Raw genomic sequence first — 11915 nt, 5'->3', positions numbered from 1 at the left:
TCCCTGTGCTTGTGGTTCTTAGTGTGTCCTAGGAGGGAGCCCAAAGGCTGACATTGTCCCGATACTCTAAGTAGGGTGTTTCTGGTCTGCTCTCATTGCACTGCTAACAGTGTGTTTGGTTTTTAAGTTGGCCATTAGCTAAAATCTTACATAGGAAAAAAACCCTTTTTGTGATTTTAGGTTGCATCATTCTCACTCAGCTCAGCTTGTTAAAATCAAGGTTTCCAAGCAGTCACAGATCACACGCACATGAAAGTCTTACTGAGTGAGATGTTGCCAATAACTTCAACCATGCACTGTGTTGTTCTCAGGCCCCACTCCGCTGGTAACCTCGAGCATTTGGGGCAAATTTTATCACCTCATGTAAATTTTCCCACATCTATGAAATGACTATGGTATATTGTATCGTTTACAAGATTTCTTGCCATTCTAGAAAGCTTATTCAGTCACAGGGGCCTGCCACTGAATATGTGGCATTAAAGTCGTCTTGTGATGTTTACTAACTCACAACAGTGGTCTAGTTCTTTGAATCAAAATTTTCAAGAGTCTGGAATACTGGAGACTAGCAGTAACTAGAACAAGAATAAGAGGAGTCATCTATTTTAAGACCCACAAAACTTCAATGAATTCTGCTCATGGTTAGGGAGTTTTGTGACTTCGATGGTTCTTGTAACTGTAATCTAGGCCAGGAAAATTCATATAACTTACTTGCCCATTTTAATAAGATAAATTATTGGAATTTAAATTTCCTGTGAATATTTTGAAAAGTGATGCTTTGACCTGTATCTGATAAGAGGTATCATTTGCCTCTTTCTATATGTTATGTGTCTCTTACAACTGAAGAACTTCTGTCTGCGCGTGTATGTATAGATGTATGTGTAATATGTGCAGATGATTGGATTGCTGCTGTGCTCATGAACTCACAGCATCTGTGGCTGCCTGCACAAAACCTGCACAAGATCAAGCCAGCCGACATTCCAGCTCCAATGGGGAGCTGGTGAGGGTGGGAGCTGCCAGGGAAGTGAGAGTCTGTTTCTTCTAAGGGTGTGGTCCCTGGTAGGCTCACAATTCTCCAGTAGATGGCCCCACATCCATGCAGTTATGGGCAGCACTAACTAGCTTCAATGGAATATATACATATATTATTAATTACATATTAATTAGATTAATTATAAATTAATTAGATATTTATTACATGTGTGTATGTGTATATATGTATAAATATTTATGTGTATGTATATATATAAAGGTATGCAGTTGGGAGGGGGTTATGGGGAGATCTGGGAGGAAGTGGGATGTATATGATATAATACATTGTATGCATGTATGGAATTTTCAAAGAATAAACTGTATTAATAAAATGGAATATAGGCATAATAGTGACTTTAATGTACTTATTTTCTCTTCCTTTATTCTCTTATTTCTAAGTTTGTTTCTAGGGACCAGTTTTTCTCCTGGCTTTGGGTATCATTTTCTGCTTCTTATATCTATATAATTTTTATTGGACTGGACATTAGTAATTTCACACTGTGGATTATGATGTTTTTATGAACATTTAAATTGCTTACAGTTCTGCTTAATCTTTCAGACTTCCATTGGAGTGAGCAAATTTCCCTACGAGCTAGGTTCCTAAGACTAGCAAGCCTGGGGCCCTAGTAAAGATACCCTGAGTGACACACAATGACACTTAGCTCTGCCTGGCCCCAGCTTGGATGCCCCGAGGCTTGTAGGCATTCTGCTCCACTGCTTTGTGATCTGTGCCCTGGTGTCTGGGGGAGGGGGGATAATAACCTGGGCAGATTTGGGGTTCTGTTCTCGCACAAGTCTTTGTGTTCTGAACATCAGCCCTCCTTCTCCAGCTCCTGCCTCCTCGATTGTGGGAAGTGGCCCTCAGCATGGGACCTTCTCTGGGGACTGTGCTGTGCTGTGGGGGAGGAAGTAAGCGGCAGCAGAGCTTACTTCACTTCTCAAGGATCACACTCTTGTGCCTGCAAACAACTGTCTCATCTGTTTTCATCTGCCCCTCTGTTTAGTCACAGTGAATGGATAAATTTGGCTCCGTCACTCCTCCAAAGCAGAATTAAAGAACTCACCCACTCGATACTAAAATATTTTTTAAAGCCAAGAAAATGTATTAAGATCCAACATAAAAATCTGTTTTTGTTTTTCAATCATTATATTTCTTTGGGTTAGCACCTGGATAAAATGGGGCCTGTGGCTTTGTCTTGTCCTCCTTGCCAAGGAAGTGAGTCCTGTTTCTGAAGAGGAAAAGAGTATTTGGGGATCAAACTGCAGGGCTGCAGCCCAGATTGCTTTACTCCATGAAACACACATGAAGATCATGTCTCTAAGGTGAGAAGCACTGTTTACCAGTGGGTAGATCATATATACCGGGTTGATGTGTGTGTTGGAAACACTGTTCAGGAGCATGCAGCTGTGTTTAGTGACAGAGGTGAGGAATTGTGTGTGACCCTCTATCAAGCAGATGTACCCTTTTGGGTCTTCTTTCCGGTGGCCATTGTGGGTTTCTTTTGTCTTTGAGGCAGGGTCTTGTTATACAGCTTCGGGGAGTGGCTGATCTTGGTTGTCAACGGGACACACCTAGAAAGAGGGCACCACAGTTGAACAGTCTCCATCGGATCAGCCTGTGGGAGTGTCTGCAGGGCATTTTCTGGCTAGCTAATTTATGGAAGCGGGCCTAGTCCACCATGGACATGGCCACTCCTGGGCAGGTGGTTCTGGATTGTAAACAGGGTAACTGAGCCAGCTGACAGGCCACATTCTTCCATGGTCTCGGCTTCAAGCTCCAGCCCCGTCTTCACTCAGAGACGGCCTGTGAAATGGAAATGTAAACCAACTAAACCCTTTCCTCTCCTAAACGGCTTTCTGGAAGTGTTGCATCAGAGCAACAGAAAAGTAAGCTAGAACTGCTAGGCTGGAAACTGTCATCCTCCTGCCTCAGCCTCTCAAGTGTTGACGCTACAGACATGTATCACCATGTACAGCTAGACCAATAATCTAAGCATAAAACATGTATGTCACGTCTAGGACTGGCCCACAAAAACATTCAAGACCCTTCCCCTTGGTTGTGCCTCCTCCCCATCCTCAACTCCTTTTATGCTCTTTGGATGTATTAGAAACACAGCTGGTTTTTTTTTTGTTGTTGTTGTTTGTTTTGTCCGAGACAGGGTTTTTCTGTGTAGCTTTGTACCTTTCCTGGAACTCACTCTGTAGCCCAGGCTGGCCTTGAACTCACAGACATCCGCCTGTCACTGCCTCTCGAGTGCTGGGATTAAAGGCGTGCACCACCACCGCTCAGTCACAGCCGTGGTTTTAATGGGCTTATTTTCTATTTCCTTTATCTAGTCTGTTTCTGTGACTGATTTTCTGGTGTCTGATCTCGTTTTTTGCCCACTATATAATTTTTATTGAATCTCTGCATTAGTGTAATTTTACATTGTTGTTGAGCATTTTTTGAGCTTCATTCTTGTAAGCATTTAAATTACATTTTTTTTTAATATGAATGCTGGGGACCAACCCAGGTCCTCAGTCAGGCAAGCGCCTTACTGACTAAGCCATCTCCCAGCCCCCTGCTACTTTACAGATAGAATTACATTATCCCCAAAAATATGAAGTTGTACTACAGTGATTTAAAAAGGGGGTCTAAAGGCACCTCATGACACCCATGTTCATTCAGAAAATAAGCCCTGGAAGCTGTGTATCCCCAAAGGATGGCATAACCCTCGGCACCCGCTTCAAATGTGAGCTGGAAGACTGGGAAGGAAGAAACAAATACAACCTTTCCGAGTTGCTTCTGGTCTGTGTTATATATCACAGCAACAGAAAGTCAAATTAGAATACCAAGACTAAACTGGCCATCCTGCTTCAGCTTCTGAAATGCTGGCACTACACATTCCAAAGAAGCAAATCTCAAAGCCCCAATGTTCAGTAGCCCCATAACATGGAAGACTCTCGGGTCCCCAAATCATTGAATATAGCAGATCCTTTCTGCTTACCCCACTAATCCTCATTTGGTTATGTGAATAAAGCGTTTATCCTTGTATGTGTCCTGCGTTTGTCCACCAACATTTGACTTTTACTTACTAAAGCAATTAACCTATTCTCATTCACATTGCACCAAGCAATATTTCTAATAAATCTTAGAGGTATTGGGTATTTCAGTAGCTAAGAATATCCACTAAAATCTTCACAATCACACAGATAAATCAGGCCATCTATGGATAGTAGTGTTCTTTGGCCAGAGGATTCTTCACCAGCACTTGAAATTGAATCCAACTCTACTTTCAAGTCTCCTGACCATAACTAGAATGATGTTTTTTTTTTTTAACTAGACAGAATCTCTTTGCACTTCCATTAATACCTGCATAGAATGCTGTCCTCTGAATCCTTGCTACAAATGCTTTATAATTTGGTGGTCTAATGCTAGCTGGGTCCCAACAGCTGTGTAATGTACAGTCCATGTCTGAATGGGAAGTATGTCCAGAACAACTTCACTTGGGATAGGAATATACAGCTTCACTGGTCCATGGCCTTTATGGAACCCAGTGGGTGGGCCCAGTGAAGACCACCTTCCCAGGGAATTGCTAGGCTCCCTGATTAAGTTCAGACTACTTTCTAAGAGGAACACTCCTGTCTACATTTTCTTAGCCTCTGCTTCACTCTATTTCTCTTCCCAGTCATCCTGCTCACATTTGAGGTGGGTGCCAAGGACTATGCTGCCCTTCAGGGGTGCACACCTTCCAGGGTTCAGCATCTGAACAAACGTGGATGTCCAGAGGTGACTCTATAAATTACTTTACAAATCACTGTTTCCAGGTTTAGTTTTCAGGATAATATAATTCCATCTATGGCTCAGTTGGCGAAGTGCTTGCCTGACTGAGAACCCGAGTCTGATGCCCAGCATCCACATAAAAAGCTGGTATGAGGGTGTGTCTTGTGATCTCAGCACTGAGGGAGGTAGGAGGCTCCCTGGAGTTCACTGCTCAGAGAGTCTAGCCAAGTTTTGAGCTCCAGGTTCAATGAAAGACCTTGTCTCAAAAAATACGATGGAGAGTGATTGAAGACAACACACAACACCAACCTCTGGCCTCCATGCACATATATACACACATACCTATACATACACATGCACACGCACACACACACACACACACACCCCACATACAGTAAAGGAGGAGGAGTGAATTCTATGTATAATAGTCATAATTTCCAAGCATGATTTGTTTCTTTGGTCCGTTCCTCCTCCTCCCCCATGAAAGCCACCAAACATAGATTTTAAAAAATCTTTCTGGGAGTGAAGTTGACAGTCATGGCTGAGCTCTGCCACAGTTTGGGTCCCAGCAGCCTTTGTGGTGTTCAAAATACTTCTCAGTTTCATCTTTGCTTTGGGGACCCTAGTGGTCATTAAACTTTTCAATACTTTCACACCCTTCCCAGTCCTAAATTTCTAGGTTTTCCTTGAAAATGGGTTACTTGCACCCACACTCACTTTGCCTTTGCCTTTTTTGTTTGTATTTTTTGAGACAGGGTTTCTCTGTGTAGCCTTGGTTGTCCTGGAACTCACTTTGTAGACCAGGCTGACTGTCTTTACTTTTAAAGGCAACCGATAACACCCCACACTTACTACTAATATTTTCCCCAACATCTTTTCTCGAGTCTACACATCTGTTGAGTACTTAGTGCTCTGTGGCAACAGGAGTCTTCAGGCTTCGAACCTCGGTGTCGTTCTGGTGCCCCCTCCCCTGAGGTGCTGATTTAATGCCACTTGCTTCAGGGTTCTGTCGATGCAGGAGCTAATTTCAGGTGTCAGAAGTGCCACACAAAAGGTTTTCTCTCTTATACAATGATCCCGTCTGGCTTCATCAATAAAAGAAGTAAAAATAAATAATTATAGAAAGACTTCATAACTGGAGAATGTGGTAATGAGACAGCTAAGAGTTCAAATCATTGGCAGTGTCAGAATATTGGTATGTACCCGTACCTTTACACTTCATATTACACACACACACACACACACACACACTCGGGAATTATGAAAGTCTCATAATAAATATGAAAAGTTAATCCAGTAGACTTTTCTCTCCTGTCCCTATACATTCAAGTAGTCACAAGATGTCCCCTTTCCTACATTGCGCTATCCCCAACATTCACCGACAAGAAATTTCTCCGTTTAAGATTGCTTGAATTTTTGATGACAAAAATTCCTGCTGGCTTAGGCCAGCTGTCACTGCGGCTAAAGGAAAACAGATCCCTTTGTAACTGTTTTCTCGGCGGCGGCAGCATCGCCACAGAGGCTCGGAGGAATCTGCTGACTCTAAGGGTTCAGTGGCATGGTTTCACTCGGGAGTGGGGGACACTCCGGATTCCCTGTGACACAGCCTGGGCCACAGTTATACTGTCACTTCCATTTAGCTCTGTCCTCTCTTACAAGGCTCTGAGGTTAGAAATGAGGTAGATTTACTAGAACCAATTGCCGCTTTTGAAAGTTAGTATATTAGTTGATGGGAAAGCTGTCAAGACCAATTACAGTCTACTGCTGGGCATAATCAGTTTCTATGTGATCTTTTCTGCTGCCTAAGGGAAATACTTCTTAACCTATGGGGGGATATGTATTTGTTATCAACTTACTGGTTACTGGGATATGATGCTAGTAAAACAGTCTCTGGCCTGTGCTGCTAAAATAGTTGTGATCGTCAAATGGAGGCAGAAGAGGGTTCCTGCTGAGTTGCTCTAACAAAACATCACAGACCGGCTTAGGAAAAACAGAATTTTATTTCTACCAGTTCTGGAAACTGCCAAGTCCAAAATCAGTGTGCTGGAAGATTCAGTGGACTGGGGATGGTCTGAGTCCAGATATATAGACGGTATCATCTCATTGTGTGCTCACTGGGTGGAAAAGCTGAGGGACTCCCTCAGCCTGCTTTTTCATAAGAGCACTAATATAATTAACAGGGGTTCCATCCTCATGACACAATGACCTCTCATAGATCTTAATACCATCATCTCAAAATCAGAATTTCAGCAGATTAATTTTAAGGGAGACATGGATTATCTGCAGGGAATTAGGAATACCTTGCAATTTTTCTTGTTTTCCCAGATTAGCTGCAAAAGAAAGTATGAGTCACTGCATGCTGTGCGGGAGAGCCAAGCGGGACAAAGGAGAACGCTCATGGCTAAGCATCATGAACTTAGACCACACAGCTGTTAGAACCACACTTCTGGGTTAGGAACTGAGCACACAGCAGGAAGGAGGCAAACAAGCAAGAGAGCGTCTGGCCTCTCAGATTCAGGGAAAGTGACACAGGAAAATTCAGGCAGGAGTGAGAATGACCGGTAAATGAGCTGCTAGCTGGGGAGGCACAGAGGAAATGTCCAGTACAGTTCCCAAGTCAATGAACTGGCCCACAGAGGTTTGATGGCAGATGCTGTCTTCAAGAACAGTTGGGGACTTCTCTGGGCTTCTTATGGTTCACCCATAGCACCAAAGAAATTCCTTGGCAGCATCTTGGAAGAGAGACTAATTTGGGGAGAATGACTGATTTGGCTGACTTGATTAAACCCTGAGTTTTGAAAGCCTGATGGGGGATGAGAGTATGGGTTCTTCTGTCACCCAGAGGAAAGGAATGAAGTTTACAAGCCGAGAGGCTCCTGCACATTTTTAAGTTAGAAAGGACAAGATTAAAACTGTCCTTTTCCTCTCTGGATGAACTTATCCATGTGATGATAGCACCGTCACTCTGATAATGAACTCATTTTAGTTATGCAATGTTTTCCTTTCTAACAAATCTTATCTTTTGTGTCTCACTACACAGCAGGTGGAATTATGAAATAGAATAGATCATAGACTCATATCTTTAAAGACACGAAAGTCCACTGGTGCCAATCAATTTGCCCTTTTCTTAAAATATATTTATTTTTATATGTATGTGTGTGTGTGTGTGTGTGTGTGTATGTATGTGAGAGAGAGAATGTGCCTGTGATTGCACCAGCGTGTGTGTGTGTGTGTGTGTGTGTGTGTGTGTGTGTGTGTGTGCATGTAGGAATCCTGGGAAGCCAGAAGAAAGCATTAGATTCCCTGGCAATAGAGTTACAGATGGTCATGAGCTGCCATGTGGGTTCTGGGAACTAAACATGAGTCCTCTGTAAGAACAGCCAGTGCTCTTAACTGCTAAGCCATCTTTCCAGCCCCATAATGTGTTCAAATAGTGTAATGCCTGCTATGAATCAGGAATTTTTCTAGGTCTTTATTCTACACATTGAGAGAGGACAAAAAAAAAAAAACAAAACGTGCTATTTACATGAGGGTAAACGACGCACAGAAAATAGAGGAGGGGCTCCATTCTGACGGGAGTACCCCAGGAGGGGTCACCACAGCACAGAACTGTCTGCAAAGTGGAAAAATCTGGACAGGAAATGAGAGGAACAAAGGACCAACAAGAAGGCATCATGACCGGAGACTTAGAGGTAGGAATAGCAAGCATCAGAAGAGAGACAGAGGACCTTGTTGGGCATGGGAGAGGACCTGGGCATTTTCACTGGAGATTTAAGACAAGGCGTTCACATTGTTTACACTCTGACTTCTGTCTTAAGCCTTGGTTCTGGCTAGTCTTCTGTGAGCTGCCGGAAGAGACTGGAGGAGTCAAGAATTGAAGCAGAAATTTGAACACTGTTTATAATTCTACAATGGAACTTGACAGTTAATGGAGTTCTGGTAGTCATGCATACTGCAAAGGTGGTATAAGATTGTTCTTATATCATTGTTTAATATATATTTTCATATATATTACCTAATATATATGTTTATACATTTATACATGTTAGTGTCTCATGTGGGAAAGGTTTTAAGTAAAATGACTAAAATTGGTGAATTCTCTGGCTTTCAACTTTTGTGGTTATAGTCTTATGAAAACACTCTCCTCAGTCCCATTGTCTCAGAAAGGAGACAGCTTTAAAAATAAGCCAGCTGATCAACAGCCTTAGACACACGGTACATCCTAGTCACTAGGACATACCAACATAGACTTCCAAACTGTAGATTTCCAAACTGAGAAAGCTTAATTCTTCTGTTTTGTTTTTCTTTAACACAAGAGTTCATTCAAACAAACTTTTTATTCTATATGCAATTATGAAAAATAAACAATGAGCTGGGCCTGGTGGTGGATCACAGGTTCTAGGCCAGCCTGGGCAACTTAATAAGACCCCCATCTCAAAATGAAAAGTAAATATGAGGGCTGAGGCAGAGCTCAGTAGGATAGTACTTACCTAGTGTGCACAAGGCCTTGGGTCCAATCTCCAGAACCAAGAAGGAAAGAAAAAAATACAATAATAGTTTAGTTAGGAGAATCATGTAAAACTCACAAGCCTAGCCATCTTGTAGGATAGACTGAATTGGTAATTTTAGATGCATTTTTTAAATTTATCAGTGTAGAATTAGTGTTATAATATTTTTTCAGATTAATTTCTTTTTTTATTTGCAAATTTATTATTTTTTATTTAAAAATTTTTTTATTCATTTTACATACCAACCACAGATCCCCCTCTCATCTTCCTCCAGCTCCCCACCCCCAGCCTCTCCCCCACCTCCCATCCCCTCCTCCAAAAGGGTAAGGCCTCCCATGGGGAATCAGAAAGCTAGGTACATTCACTTGAGGCAGGACCAAGCCCCTCCCTGCTGCATCAAGGCTGCACAAGGTGTCTTGCCATAGGTAATGGGCTCCAAAAAGCCAGCTCATGAACCAGGGGTAGATCCTGGAAGAGTAATGAAAGAGCTATCTTGATAGAGGGAGACATCATGGGGATAGTGAGAAGCCTGGTGCAGGGAAATTCACAGGATTCCACAAGGACGACCCCAGATTAGACTACTAGCAATAGTGGAGAGGGTGCCTGAACTAGTCTACCCCAGTAATCAGATTGATGAATACCCTAACTGTCATCATAGAGCCTTCATCCAGTAACTGATGGAAGCAGATTGCCAAATGTCAAGCAGGGGAGAGGCCTATCCAACAATACCCTTCAGGGAGATCCCTGTAAAACAGTAGCTACCTGTCCACTTAAAAATTGAGCTTTCTTTTTTAAGGTGCTAAAAATGAAAATATCTGGGTTGATTCTTCTCAATTTTAGACTTTCATATTCTAGATACAAAATAACAACAAATAACAGCAACAACAACAAAAACTACCCCCCCCCCCATGAGTTTCCCTTGTATTATCTGAAGGCCATTTTTTATTCAAACTGAGTATGTCTGTGCTGGCCACAGTAGCCTCACGGCTGCTGTTCCTCACCACTGGAATAAAGGGAAGTTGGTCACTGCTCAAGACCAACGTTCCAAGTGGCTTCCGTTGACACCATACCCGGTGTCCGGGTGTGACTTCCACCTTGCCCCTGGTGAAAGAGGCCATCCGATTCACAGACAGTTACTTATTCCCAGGCCCTGGTGAGGTAGAAGGCAGTAGAGAACTGGGATATGGGCTTATTAAAATGCATCCATGTACAGATTTCACTCTGTGTAATCAGAGGATTGACTTCAGGCCCCCTGTAGATACCAAGATCTGTTAGTACTCAGGTCCTTTATATAAAATGCTGTTGATTTTTGTATATAAACAACATTTTAAAGTATCCTTTAAATCAGCTCTAAACTGCTTTTTGCAGGTGGAACACAGCTCATCTGAAACGCTGAACTCTGGAAAACTTTAAACTTCTTTGCCGACATGATGTCACGTGACCCTCCCTTTCCATACCCAACTACTTACGGGGAGCTGTGTGCCTGGTCCTTATTTTATACACCTTTGGGTTCTGTGTATAAGGTGCTTATGAACATGATTGAACATCATGTGTAAGGGCTGAGTCTCTGTACTGTGTTGCCTAGACTGAATCTCATGTTTAGGTTCAGGTCTCACATCCAAGATGCCTCATTTTCTGTGTGAAAACGTTCCTGCATTTGTTAAAGGTTTCAGGCCCGAAGGCTGTAGATAAGGGACATTCACCCTGTAAAATCCAATACGGTGCAGATAGTGGCTGATATTACATTGTTCAGGGAATAAGGAAGGGGTCTGTACTTGTTTAGTAATGATGTGGTTTTCTCTCTCCTCTCTGTTTGTTTGAGGCAGGGTCTCTATGTAGTCCTGGCTATCCCGGAATTCACTAGATAGACCAGGCTGGCTTCAAAAGGTCTTTCTCCTTCTGCCTCCCCAGTGTTGGGATTAAAGGCTGGTGCCACCGCACCTGGCCAGTTTCTCTAATAGTTTCAGCCCACAGTTGGTAGAATCATGGATGAAGGAGGCTCCCCAAGACAATTTATCATACCTCTTCTCATCCAAATAGCAGAGAGGCACAGGACTCTTTCTGTGTACTCTGATGACCTAAATCAGACCCCCAGAGCAGAATGCAACAGTAGCGCCAGGCACCCTGAGGGTTTGCTGGGAGAGACCACCTGCAGTGGTGGGTGTCACAAAGCTCCTTTGTGTTGTGTTCAAGCCAGATGTGTCCCCCAAAAAAAACAGGTTTCTAAGCACTAGAAAAACCTAGACACAGTAACAAGAGAAGGGCCTTGTCTCAACAGCTTTCTGGAAAATGCTGAACCGGGGCGTGCCAGCAGCCACCAGAAACTTCTTCACTGCCTCAGTTTCTCAGCTGAGAAAATGGGGCCAACGGGTTCAATCGCAGTACAAAAACAGAGCGATTCCCAAATCCGTAATTACAGAAACTGCCCGAAGAGCGCTGTCCATAAGCACAGGCATCCGGCAAATACATTTTACGGGACAAGCGCACGCATCTGCAGGACGCAAAGCCGCTGGCCCACCTCAGGCGTCACAGCACAGCCTCTGCCCATGCGTAGTGGAGCCTTGCAAGGCAGCCTGAGGCGTGAGTGGCGGGCCTGGGGTGTCCACGTCACTCTG

Source organism: Peromyscus eremicus, chromosome 6 (assembly GCF_949786415.1).
Source record: "Peromyscus eremicus chromosome 6, PerEre_H2_v1, whole genome shotgun sequence".
NCBI lineage: Eukaryota > Metazoa > Chordata > Mammalia > Rodentia > Cricetidae > Peromyscus > Peromyscus eremicus.
Note: the sequence above shows the minus strand (reverse complement) of the source record.